General features: G+C 41.7%; 1 long non-coding RNA gene across 1 annotated transcript in view; it reads right to left on the reverse strand.

Moving 5' to 3' along the window:
- Nucleotides 1-27,921, reverse strand: part of LOC311526865 — a 229,816-nt gene that overhangs the window by 46,234 nt on the left and 155,661 nt on the right. The window contains exon 3 of the long non-coding RNA XR_014713179.1: nucleotides 22,200-22,299. This is a non-coding gene — a long non-coding RNA (uncharacterized lncRNA). The remainder of the gene's footprint in view (nucleotides 1-22,199; nucleotides 22,300-27,921) is intronic.

Below are 27,921 nucleotides of genomic sequence, written 5' to 3' on the forward strand. Positions count from 1 at the left end.
TCAAAAACTGTTTCTGAATGCCTACTTGAAGATGCCCGAAGTGGGGAGAGAGGTGAATCCTCTCTTGCTGAATGGGAAGGCTCTGACTGTGGATATTGAGGCCATAACCCCCAGTACTGCCAAGAGGATGGATCCATCAGATGTTGTGGTGGGCTCCAGGAAGTTGGATACCAGTGATCTCTCTGTTGAGGAAAGAGAGGGTACTGCCACTGAGCTGGCAGAGCCTTAGGGAACTTGTAATGATGGTAGGGAGAGGCGGACCCTGTGCTTCATCCGAGTCCTCCAATGACGGTAAGTCGGAGCCCAGTTCCAGTGGCGGTACCATCGGAACTGGTGGAACCATATGAACCATAGGAGAGTAGTTGGAAGCCTGACTCAAGTGAGGTAAGTCCAGGGTAGGAGAGCATGTCTCCCTAGGTGCCAACTGTAGAGGAAGGCATAGAGACCTCGCTTCCCACAGAGCAAAAATTCATGGGGCCCAAGCGCTGCCTGCAACCTCCCCGGTGTGAGTGGTACTTGCTCCAGAGCTGGAACCAGAGCACTACTTCAGAATCAATGGTTCCCTTCACTTAAGGGGCAATAACTTGGAAGGTGTATGAAGCTCAGTGGACAGTATCAGCAGATCCGCCAGCCTGGGCAACTTCTTGTCATGTTTGTGAGCCTTGGAATGCACTGCATGGCTCTATTGTCCTTCTTGGGCCTGGAAGAAGAAATTCCTGGTACGACTTGGGCAGGAGAGACGGATACTGCACCTGGATGAAATGTGGCTTCTCCCAATCAGTAAAGGCAATGTTGGTGCTTGTGACTGACTGAGAACAAAAACAGATCTTGAACCCCGGCATCTTTGGCATAATCCAGTACCAGGCGTGGGGCTGGGGGTGGAGGGGGGGAAGAGGGAGACTGAGAAAAAGGAGTCCCCAAAGTCTCTTAATTTCTAAAACTACTACTAAACACTAAAACTACAGTAAAAACAACAAAAAGGACTATGTACGTAGACCCCAGCAACTCTGACTTGGACTATGTGGTGGTGAGAAGGAACTGAGGGCGAGGTCAGTCCGCCCTGCCCTTTATCACTTTGGATGAAACCAAGAAGTGGCGCAAGGGCACATGCGTGAAGCAACAGACACTACTACTTTCAAATTCTCTGGCTCCAGACACATGGCACATGGGACATCCCTCAATGGAATACAATAGGGACCATCACTCAAAGAAAAACAATAGCACCCTAGTTTAAGTAGGATGGGAATAGTAACCGGGCATTTTCAGCAAGGAGCTGCAGAGTCAGGTACTTGCTTCCCTCTGGAAGTGTCCAGGTTTGTTGACCTATGAGGCAAGCTGCAAGGTATACGCTCTCAGACATTTGAAAAAGTGGTGGGTATGCTACCAGAATAAAAGTAGTCCTGTGTCAGCTAGAGGTATGCAGCAAGACTGCAGGCAGAAGGGGTAAGGAGGGCCCACCACTTGCTCTGGCCCAGGGTCCAACAAAACCCTAATCCGCCTCTAATTAACATTAAAACTGAAAAAATAAAAGGTCCAAAATCCCTTAAAGAGAAGATACATTTCCATTTCAAAATTTACACTAAAAGACATGTGGTAAGAGAAAGTTTCTGGTGTAGAAGGATTAAATTTCTGTGATTCCCATTTCTATTTTCAATTTGCACTCATTGTCGAGACTATAAAGAATAATTTAGCTCATCTTTACAGTCACTAGGTCTTATCATAACACATAAGTCACACCTTTCATGGCATAGCTGGTAGAAAAATCGTAGATATGTATCACTAAAAATTTCTAAAATTTTCAGCAAAAAAATCCCAATCACTAAGAAATAAAAATTCAGTTTTCAGTTCAGTCATTCCCTTACTCTGTCACTTTTAAGAGGCAAAATGGAAAAGGGAATCCAGGTGGGAAAAAGTCCAAATTTGACGGCAAAGAGTTACAAAGGAATCTCACTAAACCTGGGTGACTGGGTAACTAAATGGCAGATGAAATTCAGTGTTGATAAATGAAAAAGTAATGCACATTGGAAACCATAATCCCAACTATACATACAAAATGATGGGATTTAAATTACCTGTTATCACACAAGAAAAATGCAGGTTGGAGTCATCTCGGATAGTTGTCTGAAAACATCTGCTCAATATGCAGTGGCAGTCAAAAAAATCTAACAGAATGTTAGGAACCATTAGGAAAGGGATAGATAATAAGACAGAAAATATTATAAGGTCACTATATAAAATCCATGATATACCCACATCTTGAATTCTGCATGCAATGCTGGTTGCCCCATCTCAAAAAAAGGTATTTTAGAATTGGTAAAGGTTCAGAGAAGGGTAACAAAAATTATTAGGAGCATGGAACAGCTTCCATATGAGAAGAGATTAAAAAGACTAGGGCTGTTCAACTTGGAAAAGGAGATGACTAAGGGGGGTTATGATAGAAGTCTATAAAATCATGAATGGTGTGGAGAAAATTAACAGGAAAGCGTTATTTACCCCTTCACATAACACAAAAACCAAATAAATTAATAGGCAGCAGGTTTAAAACTATAAGGAAGTATTTCTTCATACAACAAACAGTCAACCTGTGGAACATGTTGCCAGGGGATGTTGTGAAAGCCAAAAGTATAACTGGATTCAAAAAAGAATTAGCAAAGTTTACGGAGGATAGGCCCGTCAACGGCTATTAGCCAAGGTGGTCAGGGAAGCAACCCCATGCTCTGTCTGTCCCTAAACTTCAGACTGCCAGAAACTGGGACTGGACACCAGGGGATGAATCACTCAATAATTGCCCTGTTCTGGCACTGGCCCATGTTCAGTGGAAGACAGGATACTGAGCTAGATGAACCATTGATATGACCTAGTATCATTCTTATGTCTAAAGAGAAAGGGTGACAAACAAAAACATAAATTTAGTTTTCTATGGGGTTTTTTTTGTTTAGAAAATTTCAAAGTCAAATATTTTCCTGAAAATATTTTATTTTGAAAAAGGCTATTTTTTCATTTTAAAAAGCTTTAAATTTATAATTTTAACCAGCTCTACTGATCATGTAAACGCTAACTCTTTGCTCATACTGTCTATGTGAACCTATCACTACTTCTTAATAATAGTAATGGTAAGCATAATAAATATTTTCTACATTCTGTGAATTATAGATGCTGTGGTAACAACTGTTATAGTTTAGTTTGCAAAATAAGTTCCACTATACCCCCATTTTTAGGTTTCTAGGAGATTTAACACTTGTGGGCTGTAAATTCTCCTTGATTCTTTTTCTGAGCAGAAATAGTTACAAAAAAACTCTGAAACTACCTTCATTTTCCCACACTGTAAACAAAATTCTAACCTGATTCTTTCAGGGTTTTCTTAAACAGGGCTACAGAAAAAATAGCTCAATTAACTATTTCCCCATGGTGGCCTACTACATTTTCTTTGTGTGGAAGTAGAATATATTTAAAAGCAAAAACTTATTAACAAATTGGAAATATTTTCTGAGCTGTAAGATCTAAGGGTTTCCCTTATTTTTTTCTGATTTTAATTGTTCAGCATTAATGTTGGATTATTTTGTTTGTTTTTTGGATTTTTTGCATTTAATATGGAAATAGGTTCGATCAGCTGAGCTTTGATTTTGGTTTTGTCAAATGAAATTAAGCTTAGGCCCTCATCCTGTAACTTTTAGCATGCAGGTGAATCACTACACCTGCATGGGACTCTACTATTTGCATAGGGTTCCACTTAAATGCAGCAATCATGCCAATGTGCAAGAAGCTGCAGCTTTGGAGCCTTCATTTTTTGCCTTTCTAGTAATATAACCAGATTCTCACATGGGTTTGGTTTTTGATTTGCATCTGAGAAAAATGTGGACTATTTTACACTTCCCAGTTTATGGTGCTCATTTATCATTATCATGCTAAAAAACCCTCTAAGTTGGCCTTGCCCTGGATGCAGAGTGCTATAAGGAAAATAGTATTAAAAAACATGAAAACCTCAGGCTTTTCATTACATTTCTGCATGCTGTTTAAGACCAAGTAATAAACCAGCCTGCCACACTGCCAAAATATACTCTAAATTACGCAGTTAGCGTTGAGACTTACTGAAGAAAAGCACTATATAAAAGGTAGGTATTATAATTTAAAAAGCACACACATATTCTTCCCTTTGCAGATCTTAATTTTCTATTACAGTTTGGTTCTTTCAGGTCACAAACTATCTAACCTTTGAATTCTTAGTGCACAGTTGTCATAATATCCATATTTCCCCCCAGGCTTTAGTATAACAAATTCTGCTGTCTCAGAGACAATTTTCTCTCTACATTACTAATATCTAGAGGCTTCAGGTTCCATGTTACCAAGAATTTCTCACATTTCTAGAAATATAACTAACTATATCATTATTTGTCAGAAATACCCTGTCTCTCATATTCAGGAAACATCTGCCTAGAAGATAAATGCATCTATGACTATATAGCAGTTAAAAGTGGTGATTGCTCCAATTCTGTTTCTCGTTCTGTTTCAAATAATAATGACTTTCTGTCTGCACCTTTAAATTAGGATTTCTGGATACCTTGAAGATTTAAAAAAAAGATGGGACACAAATTTATTAGTCTGGGTTCCCATCACTGTCCTGGATTAATAATAGACTTCTCTTACAATAAACTCTCTCATTATTTTTCACTTTTCTTCTGTTCTTCCCTGTCTAGTCTATAACACTGTACCTTCTTTTTCAGCCTCAATCTTTATTCACTTTCTATTTTAGTCCACTTTCTATTTGCCAGTAAGTATCACTCCATTATTTCAGAATGTGGGTTTTTGCCCTTTGATCCCTCTGTCTCCTTGACTTTGAATATCAGCTAACTGTGTAATTCTCAAACCTATTTCCTCTTTTTTCTTTAGATAGTGCTCTTCAATTTCTGTTATTAATCTCATATTGTTCATCTATGGTACTATCTCAGCAACATTCAGCTAACTAGAAATAATTAGTTAAAAATAAACATATATTTATATATCAATCAATTTAAATCCACAATGCATCTACATAAAATATATACGGTAAGTCAGTCTATTAAATGTTTGACTTAATGAAGACTAGTAATTCAATTAAAACAATAACATAATAAGGAAACAGTAAGACTATATAGTATACAATTACTGAATTTAGTCTCCTTTGCACTACATTATTTCTGTCACCTGGAAACTAATTAGCACAACATAATCACATACTTCCTGTCTAGTAAACATACAAGTCTCATAGGAACAAATGATTTGTATCATGAATCACTAGCCACTGCTTATTTGTAATTATCATATAAATGAGGTGCTTTAGGTTGACCTCCAATTCCCCCGTCCTTGTCTGAGGCAGAGAAGATACACTAGTTATGCAAAAACTTGAGGCAATTTAAATTACTTATTTAGCCCCATGTAACATTTTTTGTTTTGTGGAAATTGCTCTAAAAGTAAAATTAGTAAATGTAAGGGTAATTCTGAAGATAAGCACAACAGGGTCCAGATGTTTGACTAGGTTTTCTAAGCACTATGGCAGTACAAATTTAATAAATAAATAATAATAATATAGTCAAGAAAAATGATAAAGTGAAATTATAGAAATGAAATCTCATGGGTGTCTGCTGTGTTATTACATAAAAATCATTCATCTAGTGGTTGCATTAACTTACTAGGAAGACTGAATACTTAACCAATAACTACCTTACTTCAGACAAGTTAACACCTCATACATAATTTTTCATGGTAAACATTTTGCTTGCAATTTTATGAGCAAGTAAGGTTTACCAGCAACATCAGTTCAAGCAGGTCATCAAGTGTGGTATTCTGCCTCCAGTACTGCCCCTTACCTGAAGCAAGGACCAATTAATAAGATATTACGGGATTTTAAGAATCTTAGCCATCCCTGTAAAGTTGATACCACAGCTGACAACAAGCTAGCCAGGAAACAAAGTAGAAGACAGCAATACCAGGCATCCCACTCACAACTGATTGCCGTTGTGACCACCAGCCTTAAACCCCAGAGGGAAGGAATAGGTCATCCCCTGGACTCCTGCCTCGGACCTCAAGCTTTATCCCTAATGCAGGTTGTATTTTGACAAGGAAAGGAGAGAGGAGAGCAACAACCTGAAATGCCTCAACTGGCCACTCACTGGCTGGAGCAGAGCACTAAGAAGGAGAAGCCATGAAAAGGTGTTCACCTGGGGTGCTCATGACCTGGGAGCAGAGTGAAAGCAAGCCGGTCTGGTCCGGTCCAGCGTACTGGTAAAAAAGTGGCCACCGGTACACAGACGACCATATCAGCAGGGCCGCTGATGGGGGAGGGGAGGGCAAAAGGGGCAGCTGCCCCGGGGCCCGGTGATTTAAAAGGGCCCAGGGCTCCAGCTGCTGCCTCAGAGATGGTGGCCAGCCCCTTGGGGCTCCAGTGGCAATTTAAAGGGCCCAGGGCTCCCGGACGCTGCTGCTGATGCTGCTACTATGTCAGCGGCCAGAGCTCCAGGCCCTTTAAATTGTCACTGGAACCCCAGGTGGCATGGGCCAGGCAGCGCTGAAGGGCTTGCCGGGTAGTCTGGCCCCAGAGCTGACCCTTCCGCCCGAGGCTCTGCCGCTTCTGGGGGCCCAGAGCTGCCCCCACACTCACCTTGCCCAGGACCCCAGCTATCTGTTAAGTTACTTTCATCCCTGAAGGCTGGCCACCAGCTCCCAAGGAGGGACAGCCTGGACTCCAGGATCTGGGAGCCAGCCAAGCCGGGATGTGCCCCCACATCCAGACTGAGTACGTCACAGAAGGGGAACAGACCAGAGGACTCCCTGAAATAGAGGACCCAGAAGTTATGGTAGGAAGTGACCGAGGGGAACTTTAGAAGAAAACAGCATTAGTGCTGCACAGAGGCTCAGCGTGTTTCGGGCAGATCCCCACCGAGAGGTGGCAAGGGGAACTTGCCGCTAACAGGGCCCTGGGTGGGGACCCAAAGGAGAGGCTGGGGCCGGGTCCCTCTACCCCTCCCAGCCGCCTGCCCTCTTTGGAGAGGGGGGTGGCCCAGCATGGGATTCACATGGACTCCGACCACTAGGCTGCACTACCACACCTGCAAGGGCGGGTTATATGGACTCTGGCCATTGGGCCACACAGCCCAGGCATTTGGGGAAGGTTACAGGGACTCTGGCCACAGGGCCGCACTACCCCACCTTTGACGGGGGTTAATATGGACTCTGGCCATTGGGCCACACAGCCCTGACGTTTGGGACAAATTACATGGACTTTGGCTGTTAGAACTCACTACCCGGACAAAGGAGGTGATTGTGTGGAGAGAGACCATTAGGCCACATCGGGCCGCCCACAGAGAGACGAGTGCACGGACTTGGGAGTGGCAAGGCTCCGACACCCCACCCATGCCCCAAAGGGGCAGTAAGGTGCTAGGCCCGCCACAGGGAGGATCTATTAATGGAGATTCTCTCTATCTTAGTAAGGAAGAAAGGATGGAAGATGATAAAATACAGGTAGGATCTGATGAGAAACAGTCAAATGAAAAAGAGTCCCATTCAATTACATCATGTAATGGCAGACAGCTAAAATGTGACAAGTTTTTAAAGTGCTTATATACCAGTGCTAGAAGCCTAATAATAAGATGGGTGAACCAGAGGGCCTCATATTAAATGAGGATATTGATATAACAGGCATCACAGAAACTTGATGGAATGGGGATAATCAATGGGACAGAGTAATACCAGGGTACAAAAAGTCAGACGAAATTCAATGTTGATAAATGCACATTGGAAAACTTAATCCCAACTATACTATCAAATGATGGAGTCTAAATTAGCTGATACCGCTCAAGAAAGATCTTGGAGTCATTGCAGATAGTTCTCTGAAAACATCCACTCAATGTGCAGCGGCAGTCAAAAAAGAAAACGAAATGTTGTGAATCATTAAGAAAGGGATAGATAATAAGACTGAAAATATTGTATTGTCTCTATATAAATCCATGGTACACCCACATCTTGAATACTGAGTGCAGATGTGATCACCCCATCTCTAAAAATGCAGCCTCACCTCCAGGGGCAATGCCATGCCAATCTCAGTTGGATAGAATATCAAGGCCTTCTGCAGTCAGGGCCAAAATGGATCACTCACTAAATGTTTGTGAGTGTTGGTGGCACTGTAATTGTCTCACACACACTAGGGATTGGGAGGGTGAGTTCAAACGTGAGAAGACAGACCAAAAATATCTTAAAAAAAGATCACGTGATTCGGAAGCCAGCTCCACGATTTTGGGAGTACTGATTTTTGAACTTTTGGGGTTGGCAATACTGTTTCCTTATTACAGCACAATGTGCAAAAGAACAGACTGTCCATGCTATAGTTTGCTGTAATAATCAATCAATTTAATATCCCACTAATCTTTCCCTTTCCAGACTGAACGAACCTAATACTGTGTTATTCTTGGTATTTTTTGGTTGCTTACTTGTTTGGGGGTTTATTGCCAAATCTCTCAAAGCATATTTCCTGCCACCCTCTAGGCAGCTAATGTGTTTTATTTTATCAATAACATTCCATTTTTATTCATCATGAAAGAAAATATCCACCTATCCCCGTATTGCCAACTCCAACGTTCAAAAATCATAAAGCAGATCACCCAAATCATGAGATTAAACACAAAAAAACCTCATTAATTTCGGGCCAAACATTATACTGTGATTTGGTCTGTGATTTTTAAGTCCCCCTGTGCCCCATCACCCTGCCCCCCCACCCCCGCCAGTGTGAGTATGTTGCAATGCTCCCAGATATATCCAAATGACTTTGGCACCTGCTTCTGTAGCTTCATCCACATATCTGCTCATCCCCCTGCCACTCATCAATTCTGTGACTCCAATTCTCTTCCAGTTCTGCTCCCACATCAATTCTCCCTCACTGTCTCTCCTCCAGAAGCTCTTCACCCCCCACTCCCAGGCCTGTGGGGGCTGCAATGAGGTTCCCCTATCCCCCTTCCAGGAGAGGGACAGCAGCTCCAGGGGCTGTTCACCACCCTTCCTCGTCACCCCTTATTTCTTCCCAGGCCAAGTGTTGCAGGGAGTGGGAGGGGAAGGAGAAGAAGCAGAGAGGAACTGTCCCATTATTCCCAGGAGGGGAGGGGTGATGAGGGAGCAGAGCCACCCTCAACTGCTGGTCTTTTCCTGTTCCCGTCTCCCCTCCTGTGAAGATGGTGTCTATTCCTGAGGGAAGGGGAAGAGAGCTCTGCCCGCTTCCTGCAGCAACTCTGATTGGCTGCTCTCCCCCCGAAGGTGGGGAAGTTGGAAAGACAGCCTATAAGAGAGAGAGACTTCCCCCAGGTAGAGCTGAAATTCACAAGGGGACTGGAGCTTCTCATGTCATCATGAGGCTGGCCTCAGCCTTGGCCTCAGCCCTGGCCAAACTCATGTGACTTGTGAAGAAATAGTGAGAGCTGGCAACATTGATACCACATTTTGAAAGGAGCTGTTGATTTTAAATGTCTCTCTCCCCCATTTTAAAGGAAATGTAATGCTTTGGAAAAGTGCCAGATTGGCCTAATTGTATAATGAAGCCACTACTTAGCCATGAAGCCACTACTTAGCCATAAAGCCCTAACTCAAATAGCTGCTCTGGTTTCCCCATTCCACCTTAAATCCTTAGCCTCTTTGAAGAGACTGACATCTACCACTCCTAGTTGTCTTTCATTCTACAGGACATCCTACATTTCAGCCATTTTTTTATCTGCATCCTGCCATTCTGAATTGTCACCAGCAAGTCCAGCCTGAAGACTCCAAGACAGCCTCTAGAGTCTTTCCTAGCCCTCTCAGAGACTGTTTTCAGCAGTCTGGGTGGTCTTCCCCTGCAGATGCACTCAGTGTTGTTCCTGTGGCACTATATGTGTCACTTTCTGAGCCAGAGACAAAGCAACCAGTGTCTAACCCTCCATTGCTCTCTCCCCCTGCCCTGGAAGGCCATGGAGTGCTGGCTCTGGGAGGGCATTTGGGTACGGGAGGGGTTCTGCCCTGTGGCAGGGGGTTGGGGTGCGGGGTCTGGGAGGGAGTTAGGGTGTGGTTCCGACCTGGGGCAGGGGGTTGGGGTGTGAATGGGAGTGCAAGGTGCGGGGTCTGGGAGGGAGTGAGGGTTGGGGAGGGGATTTCAACCTTGAGCAGGGGGTTCAGGGTGCAGGCTCCAGCCGGGCAGCACTTACCTCAGGCGTCTCCCGGTCGGCGGCGCAGTGGGACTCAGGCGGGCTCCCTGCTGCTCCTGGAAGCGGCTGGCATGTCCAGCCCCTAGGCAGATGCATGGTCAGGGGGCTCTGCACGGTGCGCACTGCCTGCACCTGCAGGCACTGCCCCCACAGCTCCCATGACTACGGTTCCCAGCCAATGGGAGTGCGCGGCTGGCACTCAAGGCAGGAGCAGCACATGTAGCTTCCCTGGCCGCCCCTGTGCCTAGGGGCTGCAGGGATATGCCGACTGTTTCCAGGAGCTTCCCGGAGCCAGGGCAGGCAGGGAGCCTGCCTTAGTTCCGCTGTGCTGCCAACCGGACTTTTAACGGCCTGGAGCCACCAGGGTTCCTTCTCAAATTGGTGTTCTGGTCAAAAACTGGACGCCTGGCAACCCTAAGACCACCATATTTCTCTGAATCTTGACTGCTGACCAGGGTCAGACTTATTTTCTTTAATCAGATTTAAACAATAGTAAATCAATGCCCAGGCAAATTAATGCCCACGCAAAAAGCTGGAAGGGGAGTGAGGTTTAGTGGATGAGGCACTGGACTGGAAGCATGGAGACCTGGGTGCTATTCCTCGCTCTGCCATCGCCCTGCTGTGACTCCTTGGGCAAGTCACTTTATTTCTCTGTGCCTCTTTTTCTACCTCTTGTCTGTCTTGTCTATTTAGACAGCAAGCTCTTTGTGGGCAAGGATTGTCTTCCACTATGTGATTGGACTGTGCCAAGCACAATGAGGCTCTGATCTTGGTTGGGACCTCTAGTCACTACTGTAATATAAAAAATAATAGATGCCCAGAAAATTACACAGTATAAAATATTTGAACAATTGACTCACACCCGAAAAGCACTGTATCCCAAAACTAATTCAGTGGGGGTGAGGGGAGGGGAACCCAGTGCCCCATAATGTACCCTTCTATACAGGTGATAGCAATTCCGTTATTTTCTGACCCAAAGCTAGCAAAAATAGTGTTTTCTTATAGGCCAGTACACAAGCTTTCAAAGTCCAGAAGCTAAAGCAGAGACCACCTTGAGTGCATATCTTATGAGATCTGCAGTGAGCAAGCACAACATTTACAAGAACTACATTTTATAAGATGTGGTGTCTTGTTCTAACAAGATTTACAAGGGTCTCTCTTATAAGATGCACACCCAAAGCAGTGTCTTCTAGAACTCCCAAGCTAGGCAGTGTCCTGGGGATAAGCTTCCCAACCTACAGTAGAATCAGCAGCTTCTCTCCTCCCAGGCCATACAAAAGACCTAACTAAGCAGTCTGATTTTTCAGAGATTCTGAGCACTAACCTCTCCCAGTGAGAAGGGTGTGCAGGGGAAGGCTCCATGAAGACACACAGACACGCCATAACCAAAGTCCCAGAACATATTTCATATGAGACAGCCCCAGTACAAGTAGTCTTTAAAACCCAGCTTCATTCTTACCATAGCTGGACTCTGCCAGGATAGCCACCCCAGCCTTTTCATCCAGGGTGCTGCATACCTGCTCTTCCCATTGCAAACTCTCACAGCTACTCTACTGGGAGCATCCTTGACAGAGGAGCATCCTTCACTACTGCTGATCCTCTCATGGTTTCTCTGGGGCCCAGCTCTGCAACAAGGAGATCTCAGTGGGTAAGCTCCTCTTGCCGTTCCCCTTTCCTTAAGCCCACTCTGATCCTTGGCTCCAGCTCTCTGGCTTAGGCTCTCTCCCTCTACTGTTCCTCCTGCTTCCAGCCCCCTCTAGCCTTGGCCCTCTCTGGCTTGGGTATACCAGCCAGCAAATCCTTCTTTTTGCTCTCCTGCCTTAAGATAACTAAGTGACAATGACTACAGAAATATTCAAGATTAACAGACAACTAAACAAACACATATAAGCCAGCTCCTCAAAGGTACGTGACATTTTTGCATTTCTTAGCTAAGACGTGAGTAGATAAGTATTAATGTTTTTATTTTTGTAAGTGAAGTCAGATTAAATATGACTAAATTCCTGTTTACTGGGTATGAAGATACAGAAAATCAGAAAACTTTGTGTTCTGAGGAATTTACCAAATGAACAGTAAATATTCACCTGCTGCTAAGATCAACTGGTTGTCTTCAATTTAATCTAAATATAATTAAAAAAAGAAATAAAGAGGAGATCAGGATTCCACTTACCAATTTGGAACCAAATAATTCAAACAATCTTTCACTCTAAAGTTGCAGCAGCATAAGAAAGAAAGTCAATGCAAATCCTTTCTTTTACTTCTACACCAGTATTAATTTCTAGTTAACTAACCCAGTCAACAACTTGAAGGAAAGTCACAATAGTTTCATAAATCATTATAGAACAATATATACAGGGGGAGTGGCTGTGCTTCGAGAAATTTCCACAAGTAACTTTTGTAACATACACAAAGCAGTTGGCAAAGTCAACATGCTTCCAGTGGAACCAGCTGCTGTGTAAGTTCTAACAGTTACTTTGTGTAATGGAATGTCTTAGCAATCAGTTAAATTTCTTAAAGGTGACTCTGACAGATTTTTTTTTGTAATTGGATTTATGCCTGTTATTGTTTCTTGATGGTGTATAAAGAAGCCATAAAAGTTTTTCTCTGCTTGTCTTTTTACCTTAAATACGTCGGTGTTGAAACTGGTCTTCCCTAGTTTTAACAGAGAATTTTTGAGGGTATCAGAGATGTGTATTATGAATTCTCATACCTTAACTGAACGGGCAAGCGTGTTGAGCCTTTAATAAAGCCACCCTCTCTCATAAATTTTCATTAGGCACTGAAGCTAAACAAAACTTAATAAAAACAAAAAACAAAATGTAAACACATGGTCTTCTTCCAGGCTCCCCCTCGTGGTCTCAGGGCAGCCCTGCAAGTGGCCCCTCATCTCAGTTTTCCTTCTGAGTCCCCAGTAACTGCAAAAGAGCTTATTGTCTAGTCTATAATCATAGTTTATTAGCAAAAAGCCATAACCAAAAGTCTCAGGACATATTTCATATGAGACAGCCCCAGTACAAGTAGTTTTTAAAACCCAGCTTCATTCTTACCATAGCTGGACTCTGCCAGGATAGCCACCCCAGCCTTTTCGTCCAGGGTGCTGCATACCTGCTCTTCCCATTGCAAACTCTCACAGCCACTCTACTGGGAGCATCCTTGACAGAGGAGCATCCTTCACTACTGCTGATCCTCTCATGGTTTCTCTGGGGCCCAGCTCTGCAACAAGGAGACCTCAGTGGGTAAGCTCCTCTTGCTGTTCCCCTTTCCTTAAGCCCACTCTGATCCTTGGCTCCAGCTCTCTGGCTTAGAGCCAGCAAGCATCTCCCTCTGCTGTTCCTCCTGCTTCCAGCCCCCTCTAGCCTTGGCCCTCTCTGGCTTGGGTATACCAGCCAGCAAATCCTTCTTTTTGCTCTCCTGCCTTAAGCCCTTTTCCAGGAACCACCTTCTATCTAGCTCGCTTGGGCAGCTCTCATTTTCCTCTTTTCCTGACTGAACCAGTCTGCCGTGCCTCTTCTTTTCCCTCACCAGGCCACTTAGGATATGTCTACACTGCAATGAAACAGCCCAGCAGCCTGAACCCTGTGAGCCCAAGTCAGCTGGCACAGACCAGCTGAGGGTGCCTAGTTGCAGCGTAGACATACCCATAAATATGTTCTAGACTCAGGAAGTGTAGTCCTAGGAAATAGAACAATTCAAATGTTTCCGAGTGGCTGTATTAAATGCAGAAAAAATGCCTTGCTGGACAAATCAGAGTTGGTATCATCAACATTAAGAAACAGATAATTTCTATATACAAAATTAACCAGAACTGTTTTTATGCTACAACATGATCAAGAGCCAGACTTAACACACTTAGAGGCATATCACTCAGTCAAGTGGTGATGAGATGCTCAGATATTAGGGTGCTAAGCACAGTATAGAAATCTATATAGAATAGAATACAGACAATTGTTTGGATACAAGACTTTTAAGCACTTTAGCCAGAAATAGTACATTAGCTATTGGAAGGCACATACTCCAAAATCCAATGCAGTTTTTAATTGAGCACACATCTAGTCTAATTTAATGGAATTGGAACTATACCAAAACTTAAAGACAAATCAATAGTTTGTGTAAGAAATGAAGAACTCTAACTGGTACACTGGTTCAGAAGGTCAGCAGGCCAGGAATCAGAAGTCAACATTTTTTCCCCATTATGTTTACTGAAATCTTTTGAGAGAGATACAAGGCATTACACATATCCACAAATACAGTAAAAATTCATGGTAGATGACAGACGAAATAAGGATAATACAATTTAGAAAGACATTACAGGACTTACAATATAATAAGTTCTGAATAATGCATGGAGGATAGGAGCATGGTAGATTTATCTGTGGCAAAACTACAGGAGAGGCAAAATAATAATAGATTCTATATGTAAATAATGCTTTTGATCCTGAAGGATTCTAAAGTTACAAAACACACTACAACAAAAATAGAAAGCAGACACTTCCTATTTGGGGGTAGAGGGTAGGGTACAGTCAATGAGCAGAAAACACAATCAGTAGTGAAGGGAAAGAAAATCTGGTTAAAAGCATGTCATAAATATAAAGGGAAGGGTAAACCCCTTTGAAATCCCTCCTGGCCAGGGGAAAGCTCCTCTCACCTGTAAAGGGTTAAGAAGCTAAAGGTGACCTTGCTGGCACCTGACCAAAATGACCAATGAGGAGACAAGATACTTTCAAAAGCTGGGAGGAGGGAGAGAAACAAAGGGTCTGTGTGTCTATATGCTGTCTTTACCGGGGATAGACCAGGAATGGAGTCTTAGAACTTTTAGTAAGTAATCTAGCTAGGTATGTGTTAGATTATGATTTCTTTAAATGGCTGAGAAAAGAATTGTGCTGAATAGAATAACTATTTCTGTCTGTGTATCCTTTTTGTAACTTAAGGTTTTGCCTAGAGGGGTTCTCTATGTTTTTGAATCTAATTACCCTGTAAGATATCTACCATCCTGATTTTACAGGGGGGATTTCTTCATTTCTATTTACTTCTGTTTTTATTAAAAGTCTTCTTGTAAGAAACTGAATGCTTTTTCATTGTTCTCAGATCCAAGGGTTTGGGTCTGTGGTCACCTATGCAAATTGGTGAGGCTTTTTATCCAACATTTCCCAGGAAAGGGGGGGTGCAAGTGTTGGGAGGATTGTTCATTGTTCTTAAGATCCAAGGGTCTGGGTCTGTAGTCACCTAGGCAAATTGGTGAGGCTTTTTACCAAACCTTGTCCAGGAAGTGGGCTGCAAGGTTTTGGGAAGTATTTTGGGGGGAAAGACGCGTCCAAACAGCTCTTCCCCAGTAACCAGTATTAGTTTGGTGGTGGTAGCGGCCAGTCCAAGGACAACGGGTGGAATATTTTGTACCTTGGGGAAGTTTTGACCTAAGCTGGTAAAGATAAGCTTAGGAGGTTTTTCATGCAGGTCCCCACATCTGTACCCTAGAGTTCAGAGTGGGGGAGGAACCTTGACAAAGCACATGAGCAAACTCATATCCTAACTAAAGTTCCCTGGGACCTTTCATGCCCATTAATAGTAGAAAAAACACATTTGTTTTTAAATCTCATCCACAAGATCCTCCAGAATAAACTGCATAGTGTTTAGTGTAATTATCTCAGTAGGAAAATATGCTGAATTTGCCTTGCTGGAATTTGGGAGGGGAAAAAAAATCAGATAGGTTTCCACACATTCACAAAAATTTCATAAAGAACATCATCTTCTCCACCTTTACTGTCTTGATAAGTTCTTAAAATCAAGCACCAACAATGAAAGGGATGGCATTAACAACATATTGGTCGGGCTTATTTTGTGCACTGTCAATCAGACAGCTGGCAAGAAACACACAGGACAAGGTACCTTGAGAGATACTACATGTCCAGTGTAAGATCCCCAGTTACACAGACTCCTAGAAAGTATCTGCAATATAACAGCAACTTCTAGAATTAATATCCAAACAAGGGTAACATGACTCAGATCTAAACCAGAGGTGGCCAACCTGTGGCTCCAGAGCCACATGCGGCTCCTCAGAAGTATAGGCACCAACTCCAGGGCTGAAGCTACAGGTGCCAACTTTCCAGTGTGCCAGGGGGCACTCACTGCTCAACCCCTGGCTCTGCCACAGGCCCTGTCCCCACTCCACCCCTTCCCACTCCCTCCCTTGAGCCTGCCATGCCCTCACTCCTTCCCCATCCCCCCCAGAGCCTCCTGCACGTCACAAAACAGCTGATTGGGAGGTGCGGGGAGGGCTGCCGGTGGGTGGGAGGCGCTGGGAGCTGGGAGGCTGATTTGGGGCTACTGACGTATTACTGCGGCTCTTTGGCAATGTACATTAGTTAATTCTGGCTCCTTCTCAGGCTCAGGTTGGCCACCCCTGATCTAAACAAATTCCTCTTATCTCTTCCATATGTAAATAGCCATATAAGTACCAAGGCTCAGAATTTCAGACTTGAATGCCTAAAGTCAGGAACTTAGATCCAGATTAAAGTACCTAAATGAAAGATTTTCAGAGATGCTGAGCACCCATAGCTCCCACTGACTCTTATTTAAATGTCTCACTTTAGGCACCCAAGTTTGAACTGTATGGCCCGGTTCTCCTCTGCTCACAGCCACTGGGAGCAGCTAAATGGCTGTGAGATGCCAAACTAGATTACAGGGAATCTGTACCATTCATGATTGCACCAAAAAAGCAATGGTGGGTGAGAATGGTTTTAGGTAGGTCATTATCTCTAAACTACTTTGCCCTGAATTTGTGTGACAACATTAAAGTTTTAAAACCTTGGTGTAGTGCTCCATCTGATAATCCCATATACGCATACAAGGGCAGCAATTGGCTAATATAAAGGAAAATACCTAGCTACACAGGCAGTCACAAGCTTTGGAGTAGAGGAGAAGATGAAACCCATAATACTGAGATCTCAACAGGAACAGACTGGGAGGATGCTAAGAATTCAAATAATAAATGTTTTTATTCTATTTCTAGATACTGAATTCTCACCCAGTCTCTTTAATGAAAGGTAGAGGTAGAAATTTTTCTAATAATAAATACAATTTTTTTGGGTCAAAATATTTTTTTCAAAATAATATATATATTATATATAAACAAAGTGTGCTTTTTCTTATTTTATTTAAAATTGATCAGAAGTATTACTGAAAATGGTTATCAAAATGTTTCATTTACCAATTACTGGGTAATCATTTTGGTAATGCTTTTGATAATTTTTTCCTCCCAAAACAGGCTTTTTTTTAATTTACAAAAAAAAAAACCAATCTATTTGAAATACTTTGAAATGAAAACAACTTCCAAATTTTGAAACTTTTCAAAGAAATAGATTTTAATTTTTTAACCAGCTCTATTCAGAGGTTATTTCAAATCAGTTGAAACACCATTTCTAGTTAAATATCCCAAAAGAGGCTCAGAGGTCTTAACTTATCAAATATAGTAGTAATTTTGACATTTTCCACAGTCTGAGGAAAGAATATAGTTTTGACTGTTATACAGAGGGGCATATAGGAGACATCAAATCTGGAGGGGATCATAAGGTGGAATTATATCTCTTCAGGGACACAAGGTCTCCAAACACTGTAACCTACAATAGCAACAACCACCATCACCATTACTACCACAATTACTTATGCAGACTCATCCGCCCCATTCCAGCTTCATTAGTCACTATAGGTTTGTCCCCTCCGCCGCTATCAAAGGTATACTAGCTGGTAAAGAAATCTCTATGAGAAGAGCAAGCCATCTCAACCCCCACAGAACTGACCCTAGAGCCAAAATGTAGCACACGTATCCTTTCCTGATTGGGAGATGTTTGTTAAAGGATTGAATTCTATTGTCTAAATCCAGTATGGCTCAGCTATTCTGGCCCTTAGGAATCTTCATGAGCTCTAAACATAAATGGTTGCTTAAAGGACTTCATATTTAATTTTGTGATAAGCCTGTGACTACAGACACTTCTTTATTAAAAATATTGTATACGCTAACACAGTCACCAATAGTTCTTCTCCATTCTGTTACTTTATGAAAATAAAAGGATTAAGAATGATTGTGTTGTCTGTCAATATGCTACAGGGGAGATGTCTAATAGCTTCTCACATATGAAATGTGTAGATCTATCATCATCTCTAGAGTATATATTTCATATGGTTTCTTGATAAATTCCAGTAAATAAAGGAAGAGAAGGAGATGATGCCAAAAGCACAATATAACTTGGAAACACAATTCCCACCCACCCACTTTACAGAAAAACTACAAAGGAAGATAAAAGAAAGAAAATTCAATCACTTAGAGCCAGACTCACCCTGACACTGGAAAAACCACCTTGCGGGGCAGAAAACTCACAAGCTGCAACTTACAAACTTTCCTCCTAATCTGCCCATTACAAGTAGATAAAGAAAAGGGATAAACAGTTTTACCCCCACTACACAGAAGGGGCAGGAGGGCTTGTCTACTTAAACCTATGGATGTTCCCACATTACAATCAATCCTGGGACCCTCACATGTGGAGGATAATGCTTCTGCACAGCTGATCTTCAGGGGCTGTTGGCCCCACCAATGGCCGCCTTCAGGCTCTTCCCACAGAGTGGTTTTTCTCAGGGAAAGCTTTCTTGCAAAGTGCATCATCTCCATCCAACTTCTCTGTACCCAAAGTTCTCCATACCCAAAGAGCCCAAAACGTATGTACCTAAGAAGGGCTTTTGTGAGTCAAGACAAATCATGAGACCGTGACACAGAGCTCATCATCTTCCAATTCAGTGACCCCCAACCACTCCTCTATAGGCCTATATCCTGGTGAGACTACATCTTCAAAGGTGCATCATGGCCAGAGGCTCCTCTCTTGGCAAGGGGAGAAGGTGGGCAATGGAAGACATGGTGGCCTCATGGTAGATGTAGTCCAACCAGGGAGACAGGTTTACAGAGGAGAATGGGAGCATGAGGCACACAAACAGCAACTCCCAGAAGGCACCATGGCAATATATCTGAATCAAAATAGTTACGGTTTTTAGCTGAAATTTTTCTGAATTTTAATTTTCTATAGAAAAATGCCCATTTTCTGACCAGATCTACTTCAAACCCTGCCCCTCTGTTTTGTTTTGATAAACTTTCTTCCTTCTCCCCTTGCATATGGAAGGGTCCCCGTCTAAAGTATATCACACAGGAAGGCTCAAATTGGGAAATAAAACAAAGGTAGTCTGCCTAGCTTTGCCCACAAGCCAAGTTTCACCTACTCAGGATGCCAAAATGAGATGTTATTCACAAAAGCTTGTGCGGATGTTTAAAATGTGACCATGTATTCTCTGCTGGCTTCTCAAGCTTCAGCCCTTCTCAGTAGTATTCAGGGTTGGGTTAAAAAAGAGACACAACCAGCCTATGCCTAGGGTCCTATCACTCAGAGTCATGTGATATCAGAATGTACGCTTTGCTCTCATGGTTGCTAAGAAACCTTGAAACTGAGTGCTGGTATAGCTGCAGCAGAGATATCTGTCTGAGTCTTCAGTCTAGCACAAAGGAAGAAGCAGCAGCCACTAGAGACAGGAAGGTAGTTGCCAGGCCTTACATCCCCCATCACAGCAGATCCATGACTCTAGCCATTTTGAAATGGGACAGCTTGGATGCCCTCTCCAGCTCTGAAGTATTGGCTCCCCCTTGTTAGGGCTCAGATGCCCCTCTGGGCTCCATTCCTCTCATCTGGGTGTTTTGGCTTGACAGGTCAATTTAGAAATGATGGTTCTCCCAAGTTTCTCCCAAGTTGCATCTACTTCTGGCACCATCATGAGATGCCACTCTCCATAGATTGTACAGATCTTTACAGTAGCCTCCCGTTCTTTTTATAAATGATTTGATCAACTTTTAAATAGATTAAAGTTACATTATTGCCAACAGGCCCCACACACTATTCATTTCTCAGTGGTATTGTTTCAAGCTGTGGGCAGACATAGGAAGACATCACCCAGTAGTTATACTTGGTTCACATTTTCAAGCTTTCATCTGCATTTATAACAGTTAGAGACTACTCTTTAGAAAAAAAAAGAAAGAAAGGTGAGATTCTGGAGAAAACGATGGCAGCCTTAACTTGCATAACTCCACCATGGATTCACCGCTGGTGAACCATGCAGCCATCCAAAACTCATGTCAGTAAAATCTTTATACTATACCATGCTCTCATGCATTCCATATTTATATGGATTTGACAGATGCGCACGCGCACACTTACACTCACTCTAGAAAGCATTCACTCATTCATTCATTCAGCATCTGATTCCATTTACAGCAAAAGGGGATTAAATATAACCCTTAGTTTTCAAAGAAACAGCGAATAACTGCAGATTACAAGGTTCTACGGTGGCACAAGCCTACTGAAAACAGTCATCACAAAGTAAAAAAATAAAATGTAAATAAAAGGCAGGGGAGGCTGAACAATCCAAAACCCCAAAGATATTACCTGTAATACAGACACTAAACAAAAGAATTAATAATGGGAAGAATCTGAATAGATTAACTCAGAAGCAAGCTTTCTTTTACTAATACTGCATATCTTTTTTCATTCACTTATCTGAACACATTCTTGTCACTGGGCATTTATACATACATACTGTAGAATACCTTAGTGCTTGCAATCAGAGTGTATCCATTATAACAATGGAAACCAAGCCTGAAATATTTCAGCTACAACTGGAGGATGCCTCCACTATGATTGCTTTACAGAATGCTTAGGAACTCTACACTTCATTGAAAGATTTCACATAGCTACCATGAGGTGTCTTGGAGAAGATGTGGGAAAATAAGGATATATACTTTATGTCCATTTTTCTGTGAGACAGAATTCCTGCAGTCGCTATTAAAATGGCTAAAAGAAGATACTCATTCAAAAGAATTTTTGTTCAGTTGGGTTGCTAGGGAAACCTGAGTTGCCTACAACCAGTGAAGTTTTAAATTACACAATGAATGCATGGATCCAGACATGATCCTGCTAGGTTCTGGAAAGAAAACCCATGCTGGATTAAAGGTTTTGGCCGTTAAAAGACATTACTGTACTAGCAGAGATGTTAGCTGAAACTACACAATAAAGGGTGATGGGTTTCATAAAATACAAGGTCTTTTTTATAGAAAGTCATGGAATTACCACATGGTTTGAAAAAGCTTCTTGGGTTTAGAAATGTATGTTTTATATCTAATTACATATGAGATATTTAATTTGGGTTTTATATTTCTTTTTAAATAATTATTGCATAGTATTGGAACCATATATGTATATACATGTGTATCTGTTTTCTGGTGGAAGTCTCCTCATGAGGGAAGTTTTGGAAAGTAAAGTGAGGTATTAAACAATTGTCATAGGCAAAGTCAAATGAGCATTCGATCTGTCATACCAGGTGCTATGGACAGCTCAGCATTTTTGCCATTTTGTAGCCAAAAGTCGCTAGCAACTGTTACCAGCACAGTACACATATGTGCATGTGATTTATGAATACTGGAAAGTAAAGGAAGATATTTTCATAATGAACAAGCTATGCAACAAAACATACCTACTACCGTGCTTTGCCTTTTAGCATAATGTTATTTATATAGCACCAAAAATGTAGTGGATATGTCACAGACACATACCCATATATAGACAATGTCTCTTCCTTAAGGAGTTTACAATATGTAAACAAAAGTTAGGGAAGAGATTAGAAGCAGGTGATTAAGCAGCGATGTTTAGCTGGCATCTTGTTAACTTCAGGGTTTGATTTATTTTTTTCCTCTTCTCTTGAAAAGAAAACCAGGATTAAGAGGCCTAAGGAAAACAAAATTTTTTTAATTGTGCTAATTTAATATAGAATGTATAGATTTGTGATGACATCAAAGGATATATCTGTGTGAAATATGCAAAGAGTGCTAAAAATATAAAAAAATAATCAGTAGAAATATACATCAGATAGCTAACTATGCTATTCTCACATACACAGACTAATATTATTGAAAAGAAAATTTACCTTAGGAAGATTCAGAAGAGGAAGATGTGAAAATATATTTGATTCTTGGCCTACTCCTCCAGAATTTGCATTGTCCACAACAAGACCCTGACAGGGATTCCTATTAGAAAAACAAAGCAATAAGCTATTCAGTACTCCATTTACTTCAAAGTTCCATTTATTGTTTATAAATACCTAAGGACTGAAAGAAAGAATGAATATTAAATATCAGATTAAATGTCTAAAGCTTATTTTAAGATTCCCAAATATATACATTCTCATGTTTTCCACAACACCATCATCCCCTTTATGAGAATGTTCTCTCTCTGGGAATATTTCCTGAATTCATTAAGATTGTCTTCCATCAACCAAGATGTCAGTTTTTTCAAAGCCGCCATCACATCCCATCATGTGAATTTCTCAGCTTTATTTAAAGTTTATTTGGCACCAATTTAAATCTTTAAATCTTTAAAAATGGACTAAAGTTTGAATACATGATTTACAGAATACAATCTTTACAAACATGTTTAAAAATACTCAGAAATTTCTTCCCACACTTAATAAAAAAAATACAAGTTAACAGGAACAACAAATTCAAAGGTTAAAATTAAATTTAGTAGCAAAGTACTTTGCTGCAGTGTGACTTTCACATAATTACTACTGCTTTTAGACTATGAACTAAAGTAACATTTTTACCCTCATTTGTCAATATAAATGAAATGGATGTTGCTATATTAATAATGAATGTGATATAAGAAGAAAAATAAAGATAACATATATGAAAGGCTTCTTGCCTGGAAACTGACCTTTTCAAGTTTATTCCAGTAGCAATTTACTGGCTCCTAATTACTGTTCAATATTCCTCTCCTACTAGCACATTAATAACAATAAAAGAGGCTAGCAGCTATCACAGCTGATTTAGAGGTTCAAATTCTTTACTGTAGCAATGGAGATGGTTTTTAAAAAGGCAAAATGCCAGTCATGAGATCCTATCAGACTATTGGTAAACTACTGACAGCAGCACTACAGCAAATCGATCAACAATGCAAAAAGCTGACAAGGAAAGACAAAAATAAAGACTTGCACGACTTTGCAGTTTACAGGCTTTTGTTATGAAATTGTGCTGTCTAACTAAATTTCAACTCGTATTGTTGCAGGAAAATTCTAGTTTTTGTTTACAGGACAAGCCATCAATATGCAAGTAAATTTTGAAATATGATAGATATTCACAGCTTAAATAACCTTACCTATTACTCTTTTTAGAGACACTGGAGAAAGGAATAACTATGCCTAAAGGCACATATAGTAAACCTCTGAAGACAGTAAGGATTAAAAGTGACTTTTTTAAATGAAGATTTCTGGTCATATGAGTTGTTATTCTACACAAAGCTCACTACCAGTTATTCCAGGTTGCTATTTTTAACTAAATTATTTCTGTTACATTCAAAATCGAGTTGGGAAATAAAAACCTCTCAGGTAGCACTAATTGTCTTTTCCTCACATGCATAAAAACCTGTGTAACTCACTGGATTAGATTACAAGCAATCAGTGTTGTTTTTCATTTTAAACAACCCCCAGTAAAGCTCATTTATAAACAGGCTAGTTGCACTGTTAATTTATTAATGGGTTTAGTGTAGTATATAATGGTATCATCAATACCAAAAGCACTTCTGCTAATCTAACTAATCAGAGTTCTGGGAGCATAAAAATAACCTGACTTTAATCCACGGCAATAAAAATATGGAAAAAAGAAAACAGGCATGCAACATTTAAAAAGCCTTTCAAGATAGGAGGTTGACAAGCTTTGGAAAATCGAGTGTTATACATAATAGTTTTATAAAGCAAAACTGGCATTTAGTACTTTTGACTGTTTTAACTAAAATGAGAACTATGTTAAAGTGGAGGAGAGATGTTAGGTTGTCAAAAGGTAGTATACAGTATTTCCCTTCCCACATGCATATGTGCAAAGTTTAAAGCCAAGTTTAGGTAAAGACTACATCTATTGTTACAATCAATTAACCGAACTAAAAATCATTTTTAAAGATTCTACATGAATTTTAACATAGATTATTATATATTTTCAAAACCCATGATAAGCAGTGGCTTTAACACTTCATTTTAATACATGAATTTTCCTGTATTCATGCTGACTATATAAGTAATAATTAGTTTTTGGGGGGTGCCTTCCTGCAGTCCAACCCCCAATCTTCTGCTAGACCATTACTCCCACATCCTGCAGAGGGCATGGCAGACAGCAGAGCAGGGAATGTTCAACCTCTTTTGCAGCTAAAGTTCACCTCTTCCCACACATGAGCCATAAGAGAATTGTCAAGGAGTTTTTCTCCCTGCAAGAGTTAAGATGTTTGTTTGGCAAGCCTTAGTTGGCTCCTTGGGGGCCAACAACCCAATGCACACACCTAGAAAACCTATTAGGCTTGGCAACAGGCCTAAGAGCTAGCTGACATGGCTTGTAACCCCAAAGAGCCTCCCATGGTTTATTCATTATTTGTATTATGAAAGCAACCAGAGGCCCCCCATCAGGCTGAGGGTCCCTTCTGCCAGACAATGCACAGGTGTGAAGTACAAACACAGTCCCCTTCTCCAAAAACATTACAATCTTTTAACAGAAGGGTGGGAAGGGACGAATGAGGTAACAATTTAATAAGAAAGTTCCCTACTCTGGAGCAATAGTTACAGCTTGCCACCTGGCTAACCACGGTCAGTTGGCAGGGAATTGTAGCAGAATTGTGTGAATAATGGATTTTTTGGTTTACTGGCAATTCCAAAATAATCGGGGGGAAAAAAATCATTTGGCATCAAACAAAATGTTTTCAGTCAATTTCAAGAGCTTAATGTTTTTAATGTATTAAAAATAAATGTGAAGGAAATTTCAAAATTAAAAGTCATTTCAAACTGAAAAACCAAACATTTTTATTTTTTCAGATTTTTGTTTTGTTTTTTGTTTGGGTGGGATGAGAGGGTTCTTTGATATGATCAATATGGCAAAACTGACACAAATTCATGAAACTTTTCAGGGTCACTAAATCTACTTTGGCTGACAATTTTCACCCAACTCTAGTTGCTTTCAGCCCCAAGAAACCAGTCACTTACCCCAGATCAATTAGTACCCTAAATCTTATACCACAGACAACGCCTGTAGCCAATCCTGTAATAAACTATCTTATTTCTTAGTCCCAGTTAATAAAAGTTTAGAGAGTTATTTACAGGTTAAAAGAAGCAGACATATACACACAAATGAATTGCAACCTAAATCATATGAGTGACAGAGTTGCAGTGATCTAACAATTCAAAGTGTCTTTCAGGGCAAACCCAGGGATAACCCTGGGGGAACTCTCACTTCAGTTTAGAGTCTCTGGCCCTGAAAGAGTTCAAACAGCAAAGAGATGAAAAATCTTCATGTCAACTGTTTTTATTTCCCTCTTCTTGTATTCAAACCAATGGTACGAGGCCTTCTGCATGTACTCCTCCATGGGTGGGTGGGACAATTAACAAGGCTTTTGTCCTATGTTGGTCCACTGAATTTTTGATAGTCCTTCTGATGCGCAGAGGGGATCATTCTCATGCCTTGTTCACAAGTACAGAGCAAACATTTTCAAAGTTATAAAGCGAAACTTACATATAACTACATAGCATGGGAGACAGACATTACAAGTGAAATTAGTGCCTGCAGCAACTTACAAGCATTTCATAGAGTCTAAGCGCTAAATACAGTCTTATAAAATTAATACCTATTTTGAACTAAACTAACCTAGTCGCAAGCTGGTTTGGTTTCCAGCTATGAGTTTGCCAGTTCTTAGCTATGCCTGTGACCTTGGCTTGAGCTGGCACTTGATTTACCAGCATCACATGGAGAAGATCATAGCAAAATTCGGTTGCCCGGAGAAATTCATCGCAATGGTTCAGCAATTCCATGATGGTATGCTCCCGCGCATTGTGGACAACAAGTCATCTGAACCATTCCCAGGCACCTATGGAGTCAAGCAGGGCTGTGTGTTGGCCACAACTCTCTTCAGTATGATGTTCTCTACCATGCTTACAGATGCCTTTCATGACTGTTACACAGGGATTCACATCAGATACTGGACTGATAGCCAGCTTTTCAATTTGAGGAGACTACAGGAAAAGACAAAGATACAAGAAGTGATTGTTTTTGATCTTCTCTTCGTTGATGACTGTTCCCTGAATGCCAAATCTGAGTCTGACATGCAGCGGAGTATGGACTATTTCTCTTCAGCTTGTGACAACTTTGGTCTCATAATTATCATCGAGAAGACAGAAGTGATGTACTAGTCTGCACCAAGAAACTCTTATGTACAGCCTACTATCCAGTGAATGGCCAAACCCTCCAGGCAGGGACAAGTTCACCTACCTCGGCAGTACGTACTCATGTGCAGTTCATATGAATGATGAAAACAACGTCAGAATTTCCAAAGCAAGTGTGGTCTTTGGCAGACTACGTGCAAATGTGTGGGAGCACAGAGGCAATAGTCAACAAACAAAACTGAAGGTATACAAAACCATCACGTTTCCAACTCTGACGTTGAAGTGACCTTATGCAACCTCTCTCTTGCCTTCTTTATGAAGTAAGGGCATGATAGCTCCCAGCCTCCTGAGTTACGGGTGAGTTAAAAAAAGCCGGCGCTCCGCGAACCAGCTGAGCGGCGGGGAACCAGCTGAGCAGCGGGGGAAAGCAGAGCAGCAAACAGCAGGAGTTTGCCTGGGAGTTCGCCTGCAGTGAGCCCACTGAGGCTTACACCCTAACGACTTCTCTGAGTAATTACTGCATCTCCTGAGGAAGCTCATAGTAGGAAGGTAATATGGATGGGGAGTGTTCAACTGTTGTGACCTGCACTGGATGTGCCATGTTTGTCTTTCTTCCAGAGGACAGAAGCGACTTTGTCTGTACAAAGTGCAAGCTGGTCTCAATATTGGAAGAGAAGGTTCAAGGTCTGGAGCAACAGGTATCGACCCTGCGTTGCATAGGAGAAACTGAAGATTTCCTGGACAGACGTCAGGATATGCTTCTACAGGCACAAGGTTCTGAAGATTCAGAGCAGGCTGCGCAGCACGGACAGGAGGACAGTGAAGAAATCTGGCAACATGTGACCTCCAGAAGAAGAAGGGGGAACGTCCATGTACCAGCAACGTGAACACAGGTAAGTAACCGTTTTCATGTTCTCTCCACAGGTACCATTGCAGGGAGTGGCCCAGATGATACGTCTGGGGGAAGGGAGCAGAAGGAGACTCCACCAGTTGAAAGGCATGAGATGCCCTGTGCTAAGGTTGGGGGTTCCACGACCACAACTCCCAAGAGAAGGAGGCAGGTTGTGGTGGTCAGGGACTCTCTCCTCAGGGGGACTGAGTCATCTATCTGCCGCCCTGACCGGGAAAACAGAGAAGTCTGCTGCTTGCCAGGGGCTAAGATTCGCGATGTGATGGAGAGTCTGCCAAGACTCATCAAGCCCTCGGACCACTACCCCTTCCTGCTTTTCCATGTGGGCACCAATGATACTGCCAAGAATGACCTTGAGCGGATCACTGCAGACTACGTGGCTCTAGGAAGGAGGATAAACGAGTATGAGGCGCAAGTGGTGTTCTCGTCCATCCTCCCTGTGGAAGGAAAAGACCGGGGTACGGATCGTCGAATCGTGGAAGCCAATGAATGGCTACGCAGGTGGTGTCGGAGGGAAGGCTTTGGATTCTTCGACCATGGGATGGTGTT

This window comes from Lepidochelys olivacea (genome assembly GCF_965140295.1).
Source record: "Lepidochelys olivacea isolate rLepOli2 genome assembly, chromosome: 1".
Classification (NCBI taxonomy): domain Eukaryota; kingdom Metazoa; phylum Chordata; order Testudines; family Cheloniidae; genus Lepidochelys; species Lepidochelys olivacea.